General features: G+C 41.2%; 1 protein-coding gene across 4 annotated transcripts in view; it reads left to right on the top strand.

Annotated features, from left to right (window-relative positions):
- The window catches only part of Mst85C, a 231,492-nt gene that overhangs the window by 50,791 nt on the left and 160,949 nt on the right, over nt 1-19,752 (top strand). The window lies entirely within an intron of this gene.

The raw sequence follows: 19,752 nt of genomic DNA, 5'->3' as shown, positions 1-19,752 counted from the left end.
ATTTTATGAATCCATCGACGTCGAAATAACTTTTTTACTAACTCATTTATTTTTTTAATACATAATTTGTATTAATATGTATAAATAACTGCAATTTTATTAAATATTTTTCTTTTAAAATAGTGTTTTTGTTAGTCCTTGGTCCCAATTAAACAAAATTTATATATATTTATATGCAAAGTTGTACCCCAACTTACGCGAATTCGACTTGAGCGATTTTCGTCGGATCCACCTGTCGCGTAACTTCGGGGTATTACTGTATAAAGTTTGTATCAAAAGACAATGAGCATCACCTCTTGGTTTCGGAAGACAAGTACACCGCGTTCAGCCGTTACGCCCAGAACATCTTTAACAGACGGAGAACGGAAATCGCTATCCGCAACAGTATGGAAACATCTGAATAGAAGAACTCCATGAAACTAACCAAGGAGGAGACATTCAAGACTACAGCATGAACATACCACATGACTACAACCGATCAGAAGAAATTACCAACAAAGATACTTCTCCATTCATGACCTGGCCAGGACTGATGCTCACAACGAATATGACTACCTGAACTGAAACTGAAACTGAACTGAACATCCAAAAACCATGACTGTGACTGCAGCTATGCTGTTGCCTCGCCTTTTGGCGATCTGCGTTGGATACCTAGTCTGGCCCACTTTCTCTCCATATCCTGGCGTTGGGAGGGGACGGGATCGTCCCCTTCCCGCCATCCCACCGTTTACTTCTCCTGGTGCGGCATGGGCATGCCTCACTGATATCTGGGGTAGTCTTCCCTATTGGCCCCACACTTCTGTCTTTCCCCTCGTCTTCAGTCTTTCCCCCCCACTCTCTCTCTCTCTATACATCACAGTGTACGCCCCACATGACAAAAACTTAAATAAACTTCCAAATTCTAACAGCCAAATCGTGCATCAATTCCGAAATTTAACCTCATTAGCGAACCACCCCTTAAAATCGCGTTATTATTATTATTTTTTTTTTAGGCCCTAGCCACTGAAATCTCAGGAAATTAGGTGGCAGGGCCTGCCAGAGTAAATAATTATGCTGGGTGTACCTGGTCTGCCTCCACGGGGCTGAGTGTGGGCAACGTTGGGCCCCAGCAGGGGTTTGGTTTCTTTTTTTTTTTTTTTTTTTAAGGAGCATTAGCAACTAAGGCCATATTGCTCCGGGTTATGCGGTGGTCATTCCCTGACCTTTCCGCATCCTCCGTATTTGGTGGTGACGGGCTCGAACCCCGGTTTAATCAAGAAGCGTGTGCTACACACTGCTGCTCCTTCCCACCTCGCTACGGAGACGCCCCCAGCAGGGGTCTAGCGGCTAAATGGCCAGAGGAACGATACAAAACACAATACAGTAAACCCCCGCTATTCGCTTCCAAATTCTAACAGCCAAATCGTGCATCAATTCCGAAATTTAGCGAACCACCCCTTAAATTTCGCGGAGGTTACGTTCCTAAGAAATGCCGCGAATACTGAGTTATGGCTCCCATAGTAATAAAGGGGTTCCGTTCCAAAGTATGAAATATATAAGAAAAATTAGTCTAAAATTGTCTATCTATGTATGTATTATATGTACCTTCATAATATGACTATGTACATAGTGAAATGCAAGCATATGGCATCGAAATGAAAATAAGAAACAATTTAATATTAAATGTAATATTTATTAGAAATTTCAAACAAATCTTTCAAATCAGCGTCTTTGCTAGCTAAAAAACTTATCCCGCCAGTGCTATCACGAGTTTCACTAAAGTGTTGATAAAGGAGTTTTGCCTTTTCATGAATGATGAGTGAACTTAGCGGAATTTTATTTTGAGTTTGGTCTTCTATGCACAGATTTAAAGCCTTTTCCATTTTTTCTAATTTAACATCACGAGTTACAGAGCAAATTTTTGAAGCAATTAGCGCGTTTTCATGGACACTACGGCGGATTTTTTCTTCCGATTTTTTGATTGATCGTACCGTTGACTTTTATAATGTTTTGCCACTGAGGAGACACTTTCACCATTAGAAATTTTGTCTAATAACTCAAATTTTATTCGCTAATGTCATCACCTTCTTTGATCTTTTCGCATTTCCGTTGTTATTTGTAGCCATATTTTTGTATGGGTTAGAAAGAACTTGTCCACAATAAAGACACTTTCTTCCGTTAACACACTCGAAAAAGTCTCGATAAATCTACCGTTTATCAGTTTATAAGCATATAAATTAAAAGCAAACGATGAAACCTTCCATGACAAGCGCATAACATATACTGAACAAGGATTAGCGAGAAACATCCACGCTCGTGATTTTTACCCCTCTTCCCCCCACCCACTGAGCACTGTTTTGACTGGGAAAGGTAATTTTAGCCACGCCCATGCTTTTTATGGCAGAGTTCACGGTGCTTTAAAATTCACATTTTTTAGGTTTAATTTTATATTAAATCATCGACAGCGAATACACGAATACCTCCTGCAAGGGAGGCAGGAATATATTGCCTTCTCCAAGTTTGCTGAAGATTTGTACAGAAGAGGACGGGACCTGAACGCACAATAGCCACATAATGGCTAGAAACCAAAATGTGCACAACACCAAAGATGACCTACCAAGCGCCTCCTCTGTAGCCAGGTGGGCAGGAGCAGCAGTGCGTAGCACACGCTTCTTGATTAGACCAGAGTTCGAGCCCATGACCACCAAATGCGGAGGATGCGGAAAGGTCAGGGAATGACCACTGCATATCCCCGGAGCAATATGGCCTTAGTTGCTAATGCTCCTAAAAAAAAATCAAATAACAAATGACCTACCAAGCAACCATGAAAATAGAAAAGATCTGAATGAAGGATGAATAGCAGCCGTTCTGGCGGCCTGAGCCGAGCACTAGCCTGGCTCTCCTTTAACACCCCTTCCTGGCAGGGGGACAAGATGGCCAGTTGCCTTGCCCTCCCAATACCCCACCTTTCCTTCTGGTGAGGCATGGGCATGCCTCACTGACCACCTGGGGTATCTCCTCTGTCGCCCCCATACTTTCCTTTATCCTCAACCTTCTGCCTCCCCTCGCTCTACCTATACACGACATGAACGCCCCACACACTAAATTTAATCTAGCCCAAAAATAATCTTCGCCCAGTCTCGCCATAATTATCCCATGCATTGCCCTGCTCATACCATATGAATGCATGCACATGTGCTGTATGCAAACATCCAAAGTAATTACGACTGCATGGATGCATATATATATATATATATTTAAAATAAATAAATGCACAAGGCATAATACTTTAAGAGTTTGGTATCTATATAATATCGGTGTTTAGATACACCATAGATAACTCTTAATAAACTTTATTAAGTTTATTAAGAGTTATCTATGGTGTATCTAAACACCGATATTATATATATATATATATATATGTATTACTGTTGTGTGTATGTGCATATATATGTATGTTCTTATGTGTACACAATTTTTTTTTTTTTTTTTTTTTCCTTTAGGTCCTAGCCATCGAAATCTCAGGAAATTACGTGGCAGGACCTGCCAGAGTAACTTAGGTCTACTGGGTTCCTGGTCTGCCTCCACGGGGCGAAGGTGGGGCAATGCTGGGCTCCAGTGGCTAAATGACCAGATGAACAACAGTACAGAACATTACACAGGTACAATACCCACACACTTTTAAACCTCTGGCATTCCCAGCAAACTAGTACACCCACAAAGAAAGCAACATGGAGATGGGGGAAACCCCTGGTGCCTGCATGACAACAATATACTGTCAGTCCTCATATAGCATGATAGTTGTGTTCCTAGGTTTAACCCCTTATGCAGTGCAAAATCGTGCAATATAAATAACAGGCCATATGGGAAAAATAGGGTTAGGTGACGATCACCCAAGATTGAACACACATTTGTAACCAAAACATTACCAAACACAATAAATAATCATAATAAAATAGTTACGTATTTTATTACGACTATTATGTAATAAAATATCGATAATGCTTTTTCTTCTATTGTAAGCAAACTTGTTCTTTGTTTGATCTGCTATCCAAACAGATGACAGCCGTTCCATCTCTTCCAATTCTTTGTCTTAATCTAATGGATTTTAATTACACTTCGAGTTGTTCCTGCTATGAAAGTTTTTTTCTCTGCATTCTTTGTAATTCCCGGCATTGCCTCATTTAGGTAGCACATGCAATATCACATGGTCTTTCATTTCGCTCAGAGTGTTTCACAATTTAATATTTTATTTTTCTATCAACAGAGGCGGACTGGCCATAAGCCATACCAAGGAAACCACAGTGGTTGGAGGCCGGTGTGATTTTTTGGCTATAAACACTAGTATGGGGCCACTACAAATTTTCCAGGGTAAGAATTTTTGACCCAGTCCGCCTCTATTTATCGATATTGCTCTGTATTATCGATAATACAGAGGCAGACTGATTATAAGCCTTACTGGGGAAGCCCCGGTGGGCCAGAGGCCAGAAGATGATTTGGCAGGTGTGATTTTGGCCATTAACGCTAATGAGGCCACTACAAATTTTCCCAGGTAAGAATTTTTGACCCAGTCTGCCTCTGTCTATCAATATTGCTTTTCTTTTTCTCTCTGGATCTGTAGTGTCTTCACCAGGACACTTCCTTTTCACACCTTTTAAGTATTTTACTAATTTTTAGGGAATAAAGCACAATTACAAAATGAGGCATACTTGATACACATAAACAAAGCTGCGTGCATGCATGCAGCAACTGAATAAACAATAACGTAAAGGCAGAGCCACACCATTAACACCTCACTAGCTCATATTTTACTCAAGTTCATTTCTGAGGGTTACTACCATAAAACAATAAAACAATTTCCAGTTTCGTTTCCTGTTAGTGGAATCTGTTATAAACGGGTAGTACACTCGATCTAATTGCATTTGCGATAATACCGATAGCTGGAATTGTGTGGGTTTTGACGTTATTATGGTGAAATGTGTTTCCCCTTCACTGATAAAAAAAACATAAATACATTTTCAGAATCTTCTCTTCATTCCTATCGTATTGCGTTCAGTTGGGGTGATTCTGCGTTCGACTGCCATTTCTAGTAAACACAAAGGCGAATTGTGCATAATTGAATTTGGTTCACGTTATATACAATATTGTTCCCCTATTTATAAATCATGTATGATCGAATTCGTGTGGTGTGAATACGTGTTATACGAGGACTGACTGTACTTTACACCTTATCCCTTCTGCAAGATGCCAGTGTTTACGAACCAGTGCATTAAACTCCCTTCAAGGTCTTGGAGTGGTGGTAGGCCAGTATCAACAGTCTAGTCTACATGTATATGTCTATACATCTGGACCTATGTACATCTCCACCTGTGTAATACGTTGTAACAAAAAAAAACAAAACAGGTAGCACTGGGTAGCAGGCACCGGCTGGGTGCCTGCCACCCAGCACCCATCCCTAGGCATGTGCAGCATCGCCTGGGTATATTGCACTGTTTGTGCAATTCGCACTATCATCCTGCATCCACCGGAGGTCGTGCAATACTGGTAGGTGTCAGCAATCCAGCTCCCAGACTGTCCAGACCTGGAATCCAGCAAGAAAAAAAAAAAAAATAAATAAAAAGTGTACAATAAATAAATAAATAAAATAAAAAGTACAATAAATAAATAAAATGAAAAATACAATAAAATAAATAAATAAATTCAATAAATATATAAATTAATTAATTAAAACAATTTTTTTTTCTAGCACTCAGTCATAGTCAACCATGACTGAGACTGAAAGCCAGAGAACAGAAAAATAATAAATAAAAAAGAAAATCAGTCTAGTCTATTGCTGGTTAAATTCTAAAAAGATTTCTAAACCTATATGCTGGCAGCTACACACAACTAAATGTCAACTTCCCCAGTTATATGGACTGCTGAACATGCATAAGCTGGGCGTCCCTTTACGACCATTGTCTCTTGTTGCAATTTCCTGACATACAAGCTTTCGAAATTTGTCACCAGATTACTATCGACCCTCTAGGCAATGCAACCAATACGCCCTCGAACGGTGGAGAATTCGTACACCTCATCTCTAACCTTGCAATCTCTGAACACCAGATTATGGCCTTGTTTGATGTTGTCTCTTTGTTCAAGTCAGTTCTGCTTCAACAAGCCATTGCATGTGCAAGACAACTGTTGGAAAATGATCCCACCTTGCCCAGTAGAATTGCTATCTGCAGAAGACATTTGCAGTGCTCTCAACTTGTGTTTGACCGGCAGTGTAGTCATGTTTGGAGACTTCCTCTTTAGACAGAGGCGCCTCCGTAGCTAGGTGGGAAGGAGCAGCAGTGCGTAGCACACGCTTCTTGATTAGACCGGGGTTCAAGCCCGTGACCACCAAATACGGAGGATGCGGAAAGGTCAGGGAATGACCACCGCATATCCTGGAGCAATATGGCCATAGTTGCTAATGCTCCTAAAAAAAAAAAAAAAAAACCAAACCTTAGACAGATCCATGGCCCTGTGGGTACCCCTCTTCCCCCCACCCACTGAGCACTGTTTTGACTGGGAAAGGTAATTTTAGCCACGCCCATGCTTTTTATGGCAGAGTTCACGGTGCTTTAAAATTCACATTTTTTAGGTTTAATTTTATATTAAATCATCGACAGCGAATACACGAATACCTCCTGCAAGGGAGGCAGGAATATATTGCCTTCTCCAAGTTTGCTGAAGATTTGTACAGAAGAGGACGGGACCTGAACGCACAATAGCCACATAATGGCTAGAAACCAAAATGTGCACAACACCAAAGATGACCTACCAAGCGCCTCCTCTGTAGCCAGGTGGGCAGGAGCAGCAGTGCGTAGCACACGCTTCTTGATTAGACCAGAGTTCGAGCCCATGACCACCAAATGCGGAGGATGCGGAAAGGTCAGGGAATGACCACCGCATATCCTGGAGCAATATGGCCATAGTTGCTAATGCTCCTAAAAAAAAAAAAAAAAAACCAAACCTTAGATCCATGGCCCTGTGGGTGCCCCTGTCAGCTCAGTCATGGTAATTATTGCCATGGAAGAGCTGGAGGCATGCGCATTCTCAAACTTACCAGCTCACATCACCTTCTGGTGTCTTTATGTTGGTGATGTCTAAATCTAAGTAAGTGCATCCAGTTGACATGGCTGGTCAGTGCAATGTTGAATCTGTTTGGTGTGACATAAACACTGGGAAAGGGAAAATGAGAGTAGGAGTGTGTTACAGGTCTAATGACTGATGAGTACAAAAAATAGGTGTGCAGAGCATTAGCATTAGCAGAGGCATATGATGCAAGAAAGCAAGCTTATTCAGCATCAGCCAAAAAAAAAAAAAAAAAAAACCCACTCCCATTTCACCCCTCCGTTCGTTCGAAATACCTGTCCAGTTGAGCTTTAAATTTGTTTAGGCTATCAACTTCAACAACAAGTGATGGAAGTCGGTTCCACCAACCAACCACCCGCTGGCCAAAGGCAAATTTCCGCACATCTATCCGACATCCGTCCTTCCTCAATTTGAATTTATGCCCTCTGAGGTGATTATTCTGAGAAAGATGAAGAATCCCATTGGCATTGAGCATGCTCAAACCATTCAAAGCCTTATACACCTCTATCAGATCACCTCGCCGGTGCCTAGTCTCCAGACTCTGTAATTTGCAAAACTTAAGCCTTTCTTCGTAAGAGCAACCCTTTGTTCCATTTACTAATCTTGTTGCCCTTCTCTGTACCCGTTCCAGCAGCTCTACATCCTTCTTGAAATGAGGCCTCCAGACCTGTATACAGTACTCAAGATGTGGCCTTACCATTGCCTTATACAAGGGAATAATCACCTCCTTATCCCTGCTAGAAACATTCCTGTATATCATTGACAAGACACCATGAGCTACTCTTGCAGCTCGTCTGCACTGCTCAGAGAACTTCATATCTGCCTGCACAATTACCCCCAGGTCCTTTTCATTCTCCACCACTGTCAGTGTAGTACCGCAGAGTTGATACGTTGCTCTGGGGTTACTGTTTCCCATATGCAGCACTTTACATTTGTCGATGTTAAACCTCATTTGCCACCTCTCAGCCCATCTGTTCAACCTTTCCAGATCCTGTTGCAGCAGCATAGCGTCAGTATTGTCCTTAACGACCCTGCCAACCTTTGTATCATCTGCAAACTTGGACATTAAACTTGATATCCCATCATCAATATCATTCATAAACACCGAAAACAACAACGGACCCAACACTGAACCTTGAGGAACTCCACTAATAACATTAGTCCACGTTGAGCAGTGTCCATTGATTACCACTCTCTGTCTTCTGACACTCAACCATCCCCTTATCCATAGCAGCAATTTGCCTCCAATGCCACACTGCTCCAATTTGTGCAGCAGTCTTCCATGTGCAACAGTATCAAAAGCCTTTCTAAGATCCAAATATATAATATCAAAGTTATTCCCTGCATCCAGTTCTTTTGTGACTACATCATAGTATCCAATCAAATTGGTCAGGCAAGACCTGCCCTTAACAAAACCATGCTGCGTCTGAGCTATAACTGAATTCTTGTCTAGATGATCCTGCAGTGCTTCTTTAACCAGTGCCTCCATTAATTTACCTGGAACAGAAGTTAAACTAACAGGTCTATAATTACTTGTGTCAGCCTTTGAACCTCCTTTGTGAATTGGGGTCACATTTGCACATCTCCAGTCCATAGGTACCTCCCCCGAGTCCAAGGAAGCTCTCATAATTATGGCAAAGGGTTTGCTTACTTCCTTTGCTGCCTCCTTTAATATAACTGGATAGATCCCATCCACCCCAGGTGCCTTTTTTATGTTTATCCTCAACAATCTCTCCTCCACTTTCCTCTCAGTTATTACAAAATCATCCAGCTCACTGCCAATGTTTACTTTACCTACATCATTCTCCTTCCTGAATAACTCCTCATGCGTGAATGTAGATGCAAAATACTCGTTTAGATTGTTAGCCACCTGAGCAGGATCCTCAACTGTTGAACCATCAATATCCAGTGGACCAATCTGATTCATCCCTTTCCTTTCGAGTTCAAGTATGTAAAGAACTCTTTTCAGTTTTTCTTTGCATCCTTTGCCAAGGATTTTTCATAGTCTGCCTTTGCCTGCCTAATCTCCTTTGTGACTTGGTTACAGACCAACTTATATCTATCATAGGCTTCCATGTCACCCATTAATTTGTATGTATCCCATGCATTTTTCTTCTCTGCCACATGTCTCATTAGTTCATCTGACAACCATTTAGGCCTAAACCTTGAACAATATTTCTTAGTTGGTATGTAAAGCCTGGTAGCCTCCAAGATTAGTTCCTTGAATGCTTCCCATTTTGAGTTTGCTGTTGGTAACATCATCAGTTGGTCCCACTGTATAGAATTTAAATACTGTCTCAGACCATCATAGTCGCCTTTACGAAAACAAAAACCCTTCCCTTTACCTCTGATGGTAGTTACCTCCTTGAGTAAATCCCACTTCAACACACTGTGATCACTGCCACCTAGTGGTTCATTTATCTGCAGGTTCTTAATGCATGAAGAATCACTACTGATAATCAGATCAAGAGTATTGCTCCCTCTTGTTGCCTCACGAACATGCTGATGTAGAAAACAATCATCCAATAAATCCACAAAAGCCTTGCTAGTGTGCGAGTGACCAACCCACAAATTCCAGTCAATATCTGGGAAATTAAAGTCCCCCATTATAAGACTCTCTGATTTACTGGCCCACTCTATTTCCCTGTACAATATCTTATTATACTCATCAGAGTCATTAGGCCTATAGCACACTCCTACTCTCAATTTTGATTTCCCTATGCTTATGTCACACCAAACTGACTCGACGCTGCCCTGTCCATCGATGTCGACTGGCTTCACTTCCTTGGACTTTATGTGTTTCTTAATTAATAGCATAACCCCTCCTCCCCTCCTGTCCTGTCTATCCTTTCTATACACATTGTATTCCCCAAATTCCAGTTCCGCATTACTTATATCTGTGTGACACCACGTCTCTGATATCCCAACAATATCTGCCTTTGATGTTTTGAGCAATACCTCAAATTCATCAAATTTATTTACCAAACTCCTAGCATTGGTGTACACGCAGGTATACATGCACCTGTTTCTATTCTTAGCTACCCTAACACAACCCATGTGTTTACTTGTACCGCAATGACTACCAGAGAAATAGACTGGGCCAGTAAATCAGAATGTCTTGCAGTGGGGGATTTTAACTTTCCAGATATTGACTGGAACTTGTGGGTTGGTCACTTGCACGCTAGAAAGACTTTTATAGATTTATTGGAGGATTGTTTTCTACAGCAATATGTTCGAGGTGCAACCAGAGGGTGTACTTTTCTTCATCTGATTATCAGCAGTGATTATTCATGCATTAAGAATTTGCAGATAAAGGAACCACTAGGTGACAGTGAACACAGGGTACTACTGATGTGGGATTTACTTAAAAATGTAACTACCATCAAGGATAAAGGGAAGGGTTTTTGTTTTCGTAAAGGTGACTATAGCGTTTTTAGACAGTTTTTAAATTCTATACAGTGGGATCAACTGATGATATTACCAACAGTGAATTCTAAATGGTAAGCCATCAGGGACTTAATCTTGGAGGCTACTAGGCTTTTTGTACCAACTGAGAAATACTATACAAGGTTCAGGTCTAAATGTGGATGTCAGATGAATTAATAAGGCTCGTGGAAGAGAAGAAAAATGCATGGGATGCATATAAATTATCAGGCGACACAGAAGCCTATGGCAGATATAATATAGTCTGTCACAAAGGAGGTTGGGCAGGCAAATTTAGATTACGAGAAATCTTGGGCAAAGGATGCAAAGAAAAACAGCAAAGAGTTCTTTACTTACGTAAACTCTAGAAAGAAGGGGATGAATCAGATTGGTCCAGTTAACATAGATGTTTCAGCTATTGATGATCGTGCTCAAGTAGCCAATAAACTGAATGAGTATTTTGCATCTACATTCACACATCAGGAGTTATTGAAGGAGGGGATATATCTAACTCTAACAGGGAGCTCAGTGATTTTGTAATAACTGAGAGCAAAGTGGAGAAGAAATTGTTGAAGATAAACATAAAAAAGGCACCTGGGGCAAATGGAATCTATCCGGTTATATCGAAGTTGGCAGCAAGGGAAGTAAGCAAAGCCATAATTATGGGAACATCCTTAGAGTAAGGGGAGGAACCCATGGGTCTGCTGACGAGGCTACTAGAGACGGTCGTGTTCAAAGCCGCTAAGTGGATTTTTCTTATTTATTGATTTGAAATTATTGTTTTTCTAAAACTTTTGATTTAAATTTAGTAGTATAACATTATTTTGTGATTTTCTGATTAATTTGGTGTATTTATTCTTTACCCGGCCTTGTAATTGCATAAAAGTATCGGTAAAGGTTTCCACGTGTTTCAACTCCGGTACCGTTCGTAATTTTCCCGCCTTTGTGATACGATAGTTATATACCGTACTAGATAGCGTTAGTTGAACTTCGTTAGCAGTTAAATTGTACGTTTAAATAAATACATATAACGACTTAGATTACAAACGTAATATAATTAATTATATTTAACCTAATTAATTATAATTAATTAATAAATTAATAGAATCATGACTCAGACCAGAGCGGCAAAGCAAAAGGCTCAAGCTATTGGAAGTGCTGTGGCTCAGAGCAGAACTGAGGGGGGCAGTTGTCCTCTGACTCACAGCCTTATAAAATGCACTGTTTGCTTGATGTTTGCAGAGCAATCGGGTACGGGACATGATACTGCCAAGGGGGATGGCTTTGTGTGTGCGCGATGCAAGGAGTGTATCGATATCAAGCAACAACTCGGCGTTCTTGTGGGCCTATATGAGAGCTTGAAGGACAGGGTGGATGCCCTCGAAGAACTAAATTGAGGGGCCCATCAAGCTCTCAGCTGCCCACATCAACGCCAGAGCTTGCACTTGGGCATCGCGTGACACAGAGACAACCACCAAGGCAGAATGCGCTGATCCCGAAGGAACTAGTAGTTGTTGGTGACTCTATTGTCAGGGAAACGGGGAACATGCTTTGTAAAAAAGATAGGTGGAACAGGACCAGGGTATGTCTGCCAGGGGCAAAGGTTGATGACGTTGTAGAGCGAATATCATCTTTTAAGGGCACAAAAGGTGATATAGTTGTACACGTTGGCACTAATAATATTAAGAGTAGGAGACCGGCAGAATTACTTAACAAGTACAGGTCACTGTTGAACAAAAGCCGAGAATTAGGGTTGAATTTGAAAGTGTCTGCAATTCTGCCCAGACACGATAGGAGGGAGTATATGATGAGAGCCTTGTCGATCAATTCGGCCCTGGAAAGATTGTGCAAGGCTCAAGGGGTAGAATTTTTTTCAGCCTGGACTGTACTTGTTAACAGGAGAGATTGCTTCTACAGGGATGGGATACACTTAAATAGAAAGGGTGCAGGAATATTTGCTGATGCTATCGAGGCAGTGTTAGGTGGGTCAGAAAACTGCTAGCTTGGGGGGAGACAAAGACCAATAGATTGACAGTAGCCACTGGCAGAGGTGAAAGAGATTCTTGCACTGCTTCTATTAGAATGAGCAGAAGCTTGGAAAACAAGATGCATGGTATTTCAGAGACTGCTGGGAGCCAGTGCGGTACAAGTAAACACATGGGTTGTGTTAGGGTAGCTAAGAATAGAAACAGGTGCAGGTATACTTGCGGGTACACCAATGCTAGGAGTTTAGTAAATAAATTTGATGAATTTGAGGTATTGCTCAAAACATCAAAGGCAGATATTGTTGGGATATCAGAGACGTGGTGTCACACAGATATAAGGGATGCAGAACTGCAATTTGGGGAGTACAACGTCTACAGAAAGGATAGACAGGATAGGAAGGGGGGAGGGGTTATGCTATTAGTTAAGAAACACATAAAAACCAAGGAAGTGAAGCCAGTCGACATCGCCGGACAGTGCAGTGTTGAGTCAGTTTGGTGTGACATAAGCATTGGGAGATCAACATTGAGAGTAGGAGTGTGCTATAGGCCTAATGACTCTGATGAGTATAATAAGGAACTGTACAGGGAAATAGAGTGGGCCAGTAAATCAGAGAGTCTTATAATGGGAGATTTTAATTTCCCAGATATTGACTGGAATTTGGGGGCTGGTTACTCACACACTAGCAGGGCTTTTGTGGATTTATTGGATGATTGTTTTCTACATCAGCATGTTCGGGAGGTAACTAGAGGGAGTAATACTCTTGATTTGATTATCAGCAGTGATTCTTCATGCATTAAGAATCTGCAGATAAATGAACCACTAGGTGGCAGTGATCACAGTGTGCTGAAGTGGGATTTACTCAAAGAGGTAACTACCATTAGGGGTAAAGGGAAGGGTTATTGCTTCCGTAAAGGCGACTACGATGGACTGAGACAGTATTTAAATTCTATACAGTGGGACCAACTGATGATGTTACCAACAGCAAATTCAAAATGGGAAGCATTCAAAGAACTTATCTTGGAAGCTACTAGGCTTTACATACCAACTAAGAAATATTGTTCAAGGTTTAGGCCAAAATGGATGTCAGATGAACTAATGAGGCATATGGCAGAGAAGAAAAATGCATGGGATACTTACAACTTAACACATGACACAGAAGCCTATGATAGATACAAGTTGATATGCAACCAAGTTACAAAGGAGGTTAGGCAGGCAAAGGCAGATTACGAGAAATCTTTGGCAAAGGATGCAAAGAAAAACAGCAAAGAGTTCTTTACTTATGTTAACTCTAGAAGGAAGGGGATCAATCAGATTGGTCCACTTGATATTGATGGGTCAACTGTTGATGATCCTGCTCAGGTAGCTAACAAACTAAATGAATATTTTGCATCGACATTCACACATGAGGAGTTATTCAGCAAGGGGAATGCCAGAGGTGTATTCAGCTCTAGCAGTAAGCTACAGAATCTTGAAATAACTGGGAGTAAAGTGGAGGAGAAACTGTTGAAGATAAACACAAGAAAGGCACCCGGGGTAGATGGGATCTATCCGGTTATATTAAAGGAGGCAGCAAAGGAAGTAAGCAAACCCTTAGCCATAATTATGAGAGCTTCCTTGGACTCAGGGGAGGTACCCATAGACTGGAAATGTGCAAATGTGACCCCAATTCACAAAGGAGGATCAAAGGCTGACACAAGTAATTATAGACCTGTGAGCTTAACTTCTGTTCCAGGAAAATTAATGGAGGCACTGGTTAAAGAAGCACTTCAGGATCATTTAGACAAGACTTCAGTTATAGCTCAGACACAGCATGGTTTTGTTAAGGGGAAGTCTTGCCTGACCAACTTGATTGGATATTATGATGCAGTCACAAAAGAACTGGATGCAGGGAATAACTTTGATATTATATACTTGGATCTTAGAAAGGCTTTTGATACTGTTGCACATGGAAGACTGCTACACAAATTGGAGCAGTGTGACATTGGAGGCAAATTGCTGCTATGGATAAAGGGGTGGTTGTGGGGGAGAAGACAGAGAGTGGTAATCAATGGACACTGCTCATCGTGGACTAATGTTATTAGTGGAGTCCCTCAGGGCTCAGTATTGGGTCCATTATTGTTTTCTGTATTTATAAATGATATTGATGATGGTATATCAAGCTTAATGTCGAAGTTTGCAGACGATACAAAGGTTGGCAGGGTTGTCAAGGACACTACTCACACTATGCTGCTGCAACAGGATCTGGAAAGGTTGAGCAGATGGGCTGAGAGGTGGCAAATGAAGTTTAACATTGACAAATGTAAAGTACTACACATGGGAAACAGCAACCCCAGAGCAACGTATCAACTCTGTGGTACTACACTGACAGTGGTAGAGAATGAAAGGGACTTGGGGGTGGTTGTGCAGGCAGATATGAAGTTCTCTGAGCAGTGCAGACGGGCTGCAAGAGTAGCTCATGGAGTATTGTCAATGATATACAGGAATTTTTCCAGCAGGGATAAGGAGGTGATTATTCCATTGTATAAGGCAATGGTCAGGCCACACCTAGAGTACTGTATACAGGTCTGGAGGCCTCATTTCAAGAAGGATGTAGAGCTGCTGGAACGAGTACAGAGAAGGGCAACAAGATTAGTGAATGGAACAAAGGGGTGCTCTTACTAAGAAAGGCTTAAGTTTTGCAAATTACGGTGTCTGGAGACTAGGCACCAGCGAGGTGATCTGATAGAGGTGTATAAAGCCTTGAATGGTTTAAGCATGCTCAATGCTGATGGGATTCTTCCTCTAGCTCAGAAAAATCACCTGAGAGGGCATAAATTCAAATCGAGGAAAGACAGATGTAGGATAGACGTGAGGAAATTTGCCTTTAGCCAGCGGGTGGTTGGTTGGTGGAACAGACTTCCATCCCTTGTGGTGGAGGTTGATAGCCTAAATAAGTTTAAGGCTCAGCTGGACAGGTATTTTGAACGAACAGAGGGGTGAAGTGGAAGTGGGTTTTTTTTTTTGACTGATGCTGCATAAGCTTGCTTTCTTGCATCAAATGCCTCTACTAATTCTAAAGCTAACTGGAGGTGTGCAAATGTATCACCAATTCACAAAGGGAGGTGCAAAGGGTGACACAAATAATTATAGACTTGTTAGTTTAACTTCTGCTCTGGGGAAACTAATGTAGTCACTGGTTAAAGAGGTGATAACAGGATCACCTAGACAAGACTGCAGTAATAGTTGACACATCCTGGGTTTGTTAAGGGGAAGTTTTGTCTGACCAATTTAATTAGATATTACAGTGTGGTCACAAAGGAACTGGATGCAAAAAATAATTTTGATGTCATATACTTTGATTTCAGGAAAGCTTTTGATACTGTTCCATATGGAAGACTGCTGTACAAATTGGAGTGATATAGCATTAGTAGAGGCATATGATGCAAGAAAGAAAGCAAGCTTATGCAGCATCAGCCAAAAAAAAAAAAAAAAAAAACACACTCCCATTTCACCCCTCCATTCGTTCGAAATACCTGTCCAGCTGAGCCTTAAATTTATTTAGTCTATCAACTTCCACAACAAGGGATGGAAGTCTGTTCCACCAACCAATTACCTGCTGGCTAAAGGCAAATTTCCGCACATCTATCCTACATCTGTCTTTCCTCAATTTGAATTTATGCCCTCTCAGATGATTATTCTGAGCAAAAGGAAGAATCCCATCGGCATTGAGCATGGTCAAACCATTCAAGGCTTTATACACCTGTATCAGATCACCTTGCCGGTGCCTAGTCTCCAGACACTGTAATTTGCAAAACTTTAGCCTTTCTTCGTAAGAGCAACCCTTTGTTCCATTCCCTAATCTTGTTGCCCTTCTCTGTACTCGTTCCAGCAGCTCTACATCCTTCTTGAAATGAGGCCTTCAGACCTGTATACAGTACTCAAGGTGTGGCCTGATTATTGCCTTATACAAGGGAATAATCACCTCCTTATCCCTGCTAGAAAAATTCCTGTATATCATTGACAAGACACCCTGAGCTACACTTTCAGCCCATCTGCACTGCTCAGAGAACTTCATATCTGCCTGCACAATTACCCCCAGGTCCTTTTCATTCTTTACCAATGTCAGTGTAGTTCGATTCCCTGTGGTGGGGTAGCATCCTCTGCAAGGTTAGAACTGCACTCTGTCCTGGAAATCTCTATAAGACCATTCAGAGTTACTTTTTGAATCGTAGTATCATATATATATATTTGACCTTGTATATATATTTGAAGAATATATATACAAGGTTGAGCGTGGATGTCCTCAGGGATTCATTCTGGGACCCTATGTTTGGAATATGGTTCTAGATGAGTTTTTGGAGCATGACATGGGGTTCCGACGCCATAGTATATGCGGATGATTTGGTCTTTGTCGTGGAGGGTAACTCTAGAAAGGAGTTAGAAGAAAAAGTAAGTAATATCCTTAAAGATTTGTTGGAGTGGAGTTATCTCCACAAACGTAGTATATCTATGACAAAGACTGTAACTATGCTTTTGAAAGGCAGGCTGAGTTCTACAAAGCCTCCATTAGTTAGAAGTGGTGATGTCTCCCTCAGATATGTATCAAATGTGAGATATCTTGTGTTGTACTTGGAGGAGCGATTGTTCTTCACTGAGCATGCTAGGAACGTGAACCAGAAAATAAAGCTCCTGTATGTGAAGCTCCGGCGAGTCGTTAGAGTTAAATGGGGAATCAAAGGATGAGCATTGAATATGCTTTATGAATGTGTATTCACCCCAATACTTACATATGCAGCCGGGGCTTGGTGCATAGAGCTGTGAATTCTGCAGTGAAGAGACAATTATTAGCAGCACAAAGATTTGCTCTTCTGGGTGTGACCTGGGTGTATCAAACTGTATCAACTGATGCAGCGCAAGTAATTTCAGGCAAGATGCCGGCGGATCTCTTGGTGATCCGTTCTGGATTATGTTATTGTCTGAGGAGAGGTATCCATAAAGAGCTTCTTGGCATTCGCTCGTGTTCTGAAGGTGCTGGCATGCCAGATAGATGATTGTACATGGCTGAACGGAGAAGGATTGAGAACGAACTTGTCAGAGTTTGGCAGGATAGTTGAGTGAACTCTGACAAGGGACGAGAAACTTTTCGTTTTCTCCCATCCGTTGAACTGATAAATTATAAGAGTAAGCCTTGGTTGCAATTCAGATTGAAGGCATGTTTTGTGCTGACAGCACATGGGCTGAGGGCCAGGCTAAATGATTTCAGTCTAGTTGAGTCCGGGCTATGTTCGTGTGGAATCTTGGAAACTGGACTTCATGTCATGTTGCATTGTTCTCATTATGCCGACCTAAGACTTGTTCTTGAAGGAGCTCTTGATTTGAGCGAATATAGATTACATGTGCTTTTTGAAAATAGAGTTAATTTTAGATTGTTTAATGAATTTATAGAAAGGGTTTTTAATAGGCTACAAACTTTGGAAAGTAGAGGTTACCCTGCCCGAGGGAGGGATGGTAACTAGAGCTGCAGAGAATATTTATTTATTCTTCTGCGGTGATAGACTAATGACCGAGTTTGTGAAATCACAATTATATCAGAGTAAAATTTTAATCAAATTTTAATTTGACTACTTTGCCATTTATTGTGACAAAGTTAGTTTTTAAATTTTTAGTAAAAACGTGCATGTGGGCATATTTGCCCAGGCGGCACTTTAATGCTCTGATATCATATGATGATGTCAGTGTAGTACCACAGAGTTGATACGTTGCTCTGGGGTTGCTGTTTCCCATATGTAGTACTTTACATTTGTCAATGTTAAATGTTCATTTGCCACCTCTAAGCCCATCTTCTCAACTTTTCTAGATCCTGTTGCAGCATTGTACTGTCACTAGTGTCCTTAACAACCCTGTCAGCCTTTGTATCGTCTGCAAACTTGGACATTAAGCATGATATACCATCATCAATATCATTTATAAATACAGAAAACAATAATGGATGCAATACTGAACCCTGAGGGACTCCACTAATAACATTAGTCCACGATGAGCAGTGTCTATTGATTACCACTCTTTGTCTTCTGCCCCTCAACCATCCCTTTATCCATAGCAGCAATTTCTCTCCAATGCCACACTGCTCCAATTTGTGCAGCAGTCTTCCATGTGCAACAGTATCAGAAGCCTTTCTAAGATCCAAGTATATAATATCACAGTTATTCCCTGCATCCAGTTCTTTTGTGACTGCATCATAGTATCCAATCAAATTGGTCAGGCAAGACTTTCCCTTAACAGAACCATGCTGTGTCCGAGCTATAACTGAAGTCTTGTCTAGATGATCCTGCAGTGCTTCTTTAATCAGTGCCTCCCTTAATTTTCCTGGAACAGAAGTTCCAGGAAAAGGTCTATAATTACTTGTGTTGCCCTTTGATCCTCCTTTGTGAATTGGGATCACATTTGCACATCTCCAGTCCTATGGGTACCTCCCCTGAGTCCAAGGACGCTCTCATAATTATGGCTAAGGGTTTGCTTATTTCTTTTGTCGGAGAAATATGGCCTTAGTTGCTAATGCTCCTAAAAACCAAATAACAACATCTTCCTTTGCTGCCTCCTTTAATATAACTGGATAGATCCCATCCACCCCAGGTGCCTTTCTTGTGTTTATCTTCAACAATTTCTCCTCCGCTTTACTCTCAGTTATTACAAGATTATCTAGGCTACTGTCAGAGTTGAATACACCTCTGGCATACCCCTCGCTGAACTCCTGATGTGTGAATGTCGATGCAAAATATTCATTTAGTTTGTTAGCTACATGAGCAGGATCATCAACAGTTGAACCATCGATATCAAGTGGACCTAAACCTTGAACAATATTTCTTAGTTGGTATGTAAGGCTCCTCCATAGCCGGGTGGGCAGGAGCAGCAGTTCATAGCACACGCTTCTTGATTAGACCGGGGTTCAAGCCCTTGACCACCAAATATGGAGGATGCGGAAAGGTCAGGGAATGACCACCGCATATCAAGGAGCAATATGGCCTTAGTTGCTAATGCTTCTAAAAACCAAATAAGAAACAACAACAACAACAACAAACAGTTGGTATGTAGAGCCTAGTAGCTTCCAAGATAAGTTCTTTGAATCCTTCCCATTTTGAATTTGCTGTTGGTAACATCAGTTGGTCCCACTGTATAGAATTTAAATACTGTCTCCGACCATCGTAGTTGCTTTTACTAAAGCAAAAACCCTTCCCTTTAACCCTGATGGTAGTTACCTCTTTGAGT

The sequence above is a fragment of the Mastigoproctus giganteus genome, chromosome 5 (genome assembly GCF_048544385.1).
Source record: "Mastigoproctus giganteus isolate SK-2022 chromosome 5, ASM4854438v1, whole genome shotgun sequence".
NCBI classification, from domain to species: Eukaryota; Metazoa; Arthropoda; class Arachnida; order Uropygi; family Thelyphonidae; genus Mastigoproctus; species Mastigoproctus giganteus.
This window is presented reverse-complemented; position numbering and strand designations above follow the sequence as displayed.